The sequence below is a fragment of the Falco biarmicus genome, chromosome 1, assembly GCF_023638135.1.
Source record: "Falco biarmicus isolate bFalBia1 chromosome 1, bFalBia1.pri, whole genome shotgun sequence".
NCBI classification, from domain to species: domain Eukaryota; kingdom Metazoa; phylum Chordata; class Aves; order Falconiformes; family Falconidae; genus Falco; species Falco biarmicus.
The window spans coordinates 127,036,873-127,042,055 of NC_079288.1; positions in this window are offsets into that span (position 1 = coordinate 127,036,873).

Below are 5,183 nucleotides of genomic sequence, written 5' to 3' on the forward strand. Positions count from 1 at the left end.
CTCCCAGCGCGAAGGGAAAACAGCTTTCTGGGCTGCCACCCGCGCCGCCCCCCCGGCTCGGCCCCGCCAGCGGGAGGCCGGGCTGACCCCCGCCCGCCCCGGGGTCACCGGCCACCGCCATCCCGGCTGCGCGGCCTGGGGGGGCGCTGAGCCGGGAGCGGGTGGGCGCTGGGCTGGGCTGGGCTGGGCCGGGCCCGGCTGGGCCGGGCTGGGCTGGGGGCCCTTCCACCGGCTCCTTCCCGGCAGGCTCGGGCCGGCTCCGTCCTTTTTAAAGCCGAACAGTGGCTTGTCGGGGCTGGACGCAGGACGGTGACAGCCTCGCTATTGCAAGCCTCCGTTTCCCGCTTTGCCGTGCTTAAACTTTGCAAAGTTAAACTTTGCAAAGCTGCCAGCGGTAACTCACACAACCGAATTACTTGCGAAACTCCTAAAGCCACTGTTCAAGTAAGGAGCTCATTGCAGAAGCACGCTCCGGCTAATGTGTGAGTACAAACTGGGCTCAGATAACCCCAGTCTGTTTTCTATAGATCGATTTGTTTCTAAACCGTAGGTGTCAAGTCCTACTTACCAAAGGAAATTATCAACTTTGCAGTAGTCCCAAAAATACAGCTCATCAGCACACAATGGGGTATTTTCTTTCCCTTGCCAGGTATGCTCGGATTAGTTGTCACATGAATTTCTAAGACTGGTGTGTACATTGCGGGTGTTTGAGTCTGGGTGAGATCATCTAACGAAGCATTAAGTGTTCCCAGCAAGAGGGAAGCCAGTTCCTTATTGTCTTCTCCAAACAGGGTGATTCTGCTTCCTTAGTCAAAAAACTAACACGAAATAATACTCCAGCCTCAAAAGCTAATCATCAATCAAAAGCAATGTCAGAATAATCTTAACCATAAATTATTAATAAATTGTTAAGAATTGCTTACCAAGCATCTGCCTTGAATGCGAGAAAGGGCATTTGCAGCACATCTTGGTTAGGACTAGGCAGTTCAGAAAGACCTGAGAAATGCTGCGCTCTGACCAAAGCCTTCACCGGGAAGCAGTGAGTTAAGCACATCATCTGAATTTTTCTGAACCTGTTGTCTGAGAAATGATGCAAACGTTGGCAGGGTTTTACTCAGAAATGAAGCCTCAGTTGTGGAGTGGCATACCAGGCTGTTAGCCCGGTGGTGGTGAGGCGGTTGGACTAGATGACAGTTGTAGGTCCCTCGCAGCTGAAATTCTCTATTCTCTATCTCTTCCTAACAGTATCAGACCTTCATAAGGGAGATAACAGTGTTCTCTCTTCATGACACTGCTTGTGTCTCCTCCATGGTCCCTGTGGCAGCTTCTGCAGAAAGCACAGGCAGCTCTGTAGGAGACAGTTCAGTAAGAACTAGCTCAAAAAGGAGGGTTTTTTCCCCATACTCCTTCAGTTACCATCCTGGTTTTGCCTTGGCAGGCTGGGATGATTGTTCTTTATTTGTTCCTTGTTTTCACCAACCTGTAAATAAGGATGCAAGGTTTTTGCAGCTGAACTTTCTAATCCTTTATGGTACGCAAGAGAGATTATTGAACGTGGTTTATTTTTCCCTTAGTGTTTGTTTGCATGTGTTTTCAACTTGCTGCTCTTTAGTTTCATTAACTAAGTGAACACCATGTTGCAAAAAAACAACTACCTATCCTAAGCAGTTTATGCAGTAAACCTGCAAACTCTGCTTGCTCTGGGTGTTGAAGATACATGTCTTCAGTGAGTCTAAGAGTCACTTGCAGAGTGGAACAATGGAATAGTTACTTAAAGAGTTTACAATTTTTTTAAATAATATTTTTCAGTAACCTGATATGTGAACTTTTTCTTCTGTTCAGATATGACATCGATTCATCAAGAATAAATACATAAGGTGAGTGCATACTCAGTGGCCCTGGAAGGTGTCCTTGTTGCTGATTTTGTAACACCTCGAACTACATAAGGAATGTCAAAGACAAGTAAATCTCAAGCCTCATTTCAGCAAGTCGTGGCAGCCTGATCAGGATGAAAAAATAGGACGAGCAGAGTTGAGGGGGCAGCAAAAAAGGCAGTAAAAGCACATATTCCCAGTGTTTCAGAAGGTGGAAATTTCTTTCCCGGTATGAATGTGAGCATGAACTCACTCCTTGCAAATGTTCTGGCCCAAGAGTTTTTCCAGGAGAGGTGTAAGATGGTAATGGTGCCTTAGTGAAGAAGGGATGAAACAGTATTCCCTGAACAGGATGGTGGGAGGGGAGCATAGATGAGAAAGTGAAATGAGGAAGGATGAAGGGAGGTGAAAATCAGTGTGTTTTACAAGGGTCTTGCACCCCCTTAGGTCTGTGGAGCAAGCTGGATTTCACTTCTTTCCTAAGCAGTTTTCCCAAACAGAGGACCATAAGCTGACTTGACTTTATTCCACAGGAATTCAGTACCTTCAACAGCACACTAAGGAAATGCAAATGTAGGGTTTCCCCTGAGACTGCAGTGAAGTGCTCATGGGTCTGTAACGTTCTTGAACTGGTTTGCTAGTGGTTATTTTGCCTTCTATAAGGAAAATTACAGTTTTTAAAAGCACCATGTCTCATAAACCGATAGCCAACTTTTGGAGCCCTCTGAGCTATGTGAATTTGCAAGACAGGAAATCTAAACTAATCCTGGTCTTATCAAGATGTGTCCACTCTTCTGCCATCATTTACACTAGATCTTTGGATGGGGTGATTATAAAGTGGATGTGAGAGACCAGAAGATAGAAATACTTTGGGCATGTAATTGCCAGCCTCTGCTTTGATACCAGGTATTGCAGCATGGGACTTCTATAAGAATGGAGCTGTATTGTGTATAATTTACCAGCCTGCATGGGTACTGCTGTAAGCACTGTAAGAGAAAAGCAGCTACCTCGCACTACTACCTGCAAGTTGTGCAGATGGTGTTTTGAGACAGCAAAGGATAACAGATCACCCCCCAGCCATTCCAAAGGCCAGATCACTCAAAAGTTTGATTTATCCTTTTCTTTTCTACTCACCGCCAAATGTAGATAGTTCTGGCACCGAAAACATGGCTGAGTACACAAAGAATCCTTCATGGCAGAAATGGCTAGTCAAAGGTGGTATGCAGCAGGTGGGACTGAACCTGTCCAAAAGAAGTGACCTGCAAATGTAGGTATGTTGTGCATCTTTTCAGTGCTTCTAGGAATCTCTGGAAATGTTTCTTCCCCTGAGTAAAATGTTTGTTAGAAATATTTTATGATGTGTGTGGTTTCCCTCTGTTTTGGTCATTCCTCACTGGCTGTGTGGCCAGCCCTCTGGTAGAAAAGGAAACAACGTCCCTGCTTTTAATGGAAGCCAGCTCAGCTACACTAGCAGTGAAGTTGTCCGTATAGTAGAAAAAAGGCTGCCTCAAATGCTACATGATTTAGGAGTCATGAAGGCTCATTTTATTGTAATGTCTAGATTACAATACCACCACAGTGCCGCTAATCACTCACAGTCTTGTGGACCCCTGTAATTACTGGCTGCCACTTCTCAGCAGAACTTACCAAGGAGAGAATTTGAACTGAAAAGAGCAGAAGCTGTTATAATAATTAAAGAAATTATGTCTTTCTTGGCTTTTGTTGCAATAGCAGCAGCTCCCGTCTTCTCATTGCTTCCCACTTTCACAGGGTAAATGCTGTCATAACATTTAGGGAAGGTTTGAGATGAACACTGGAAATAAAATGACAAATGGGTTGGGATAAGAAAACCAGCTAGTACAAAGTGACAGCTGTAAAAAGCTGTATGCCATCCAACCACACACCAGCTCCTGAGAAAAATGCATTTGTAACTCAGTGTCTGGGCATCCCATTCAGCTCTCCTTTCTTTCAACTCCTCTGCCTGCAACAACATTGAGCTTTCCTGGAGAGCTGCGCCCTGGGCCAAGTGCGTGAGTGCTTGCAGGGTGTAGGACAGTTATTTAACCTGTAGGTTGCTCTGTGTTCTCCTGGTGGCAGCCCCCAGTGCACCCACCCTGGAGCTACAGGTGACAGCTGTAAAAAGCTGCATGCCATCCAACCACACACACAGAGACCAACAGACAACGGTGCCTTAACTATGAGCCTGCACTGGTGGCCATCTAAAGGACATGAAAAATGTCCCATTTGTGTCTTCTGCAATGCCATATCCACTGCTGGGGCCGTGTTATGCTCCTGTTTACCAGAAGAGCTGTCTGGAGATGATCTGAGTACCAGCATTCCCTTCCCAATACCAAATATTATTTTTTTTTCTCAGCTGGTTGCTGTTGCCCAGTTGTTTTCTTCAGCATGGTGGTATCGTCTTGCTCACTTTATTGTTACTTGACACAAATTTCTACTCTGATTGCATTTTCTTCTCCCGTAAATACTTTAAGTTTATTTCTGATGGCAAAATGCTTCATTTTATGTTAAAGTCTGAGATTTTAAGGAAGGTTAATCTCCTCAGAAGAGGACAGTGTGGTTCCCACCCACAGACATAACAAGGACATCAGTTCTGCAGCCCGGTCCATGAGATTTTGGTTGAAATTGGTGAATTAATTCACAAGTTTTTGGGAGGGAAAAGGCTGATGGAGGAAGGACAAGAAAACCAAGTGATTGGGTAGGCCTCCTTTCAGTTGTAAACCAGGCCCGGGATAAATTATCTTCCTGCTTATAAGGGTGCAAATGAGTCTGCAACAGCAACAAAGCAAAGTGCTGTCTTGTGGTCAATAACTGTCATCACTTACTGCAGCTCCAATATAGAAACTAGCTGATTAACTAGGTAATTGGCTTTCAGACATCTGTCAGGTAATCTGATATTGTAATGTTTCATCATCTTTTTAATTATTTTTTTTATATATCTTCAGCATTTTCTCAATTCTTTGAAAGGATATTAGATGCTTTTCTCTCTCTGCCTTGTTCTGTACAGAAGCTGTTTGAAAGTTCATAAGCCTTTCCTGATTTTCCTGTGCAGTTTGTACATAGAGGACAGGGCTCTGCTGACATAAATCAAGAACACTTGCCCTGCATCAAGTTGTGTGGCGAGTGCAGAGATGGACATTGCTTCCTCTGAGCAACTAAAGCTGAGGTTTTGGTGCATTTGCCTTACAACTTTGGACTATTACATTAAATTGCTGTCTCCTTTGAATGGTGATTTCATTTGTACCTGAACTATGTGTAAGTAGCTCACTGAAGCAATCGCTAATGTAGATG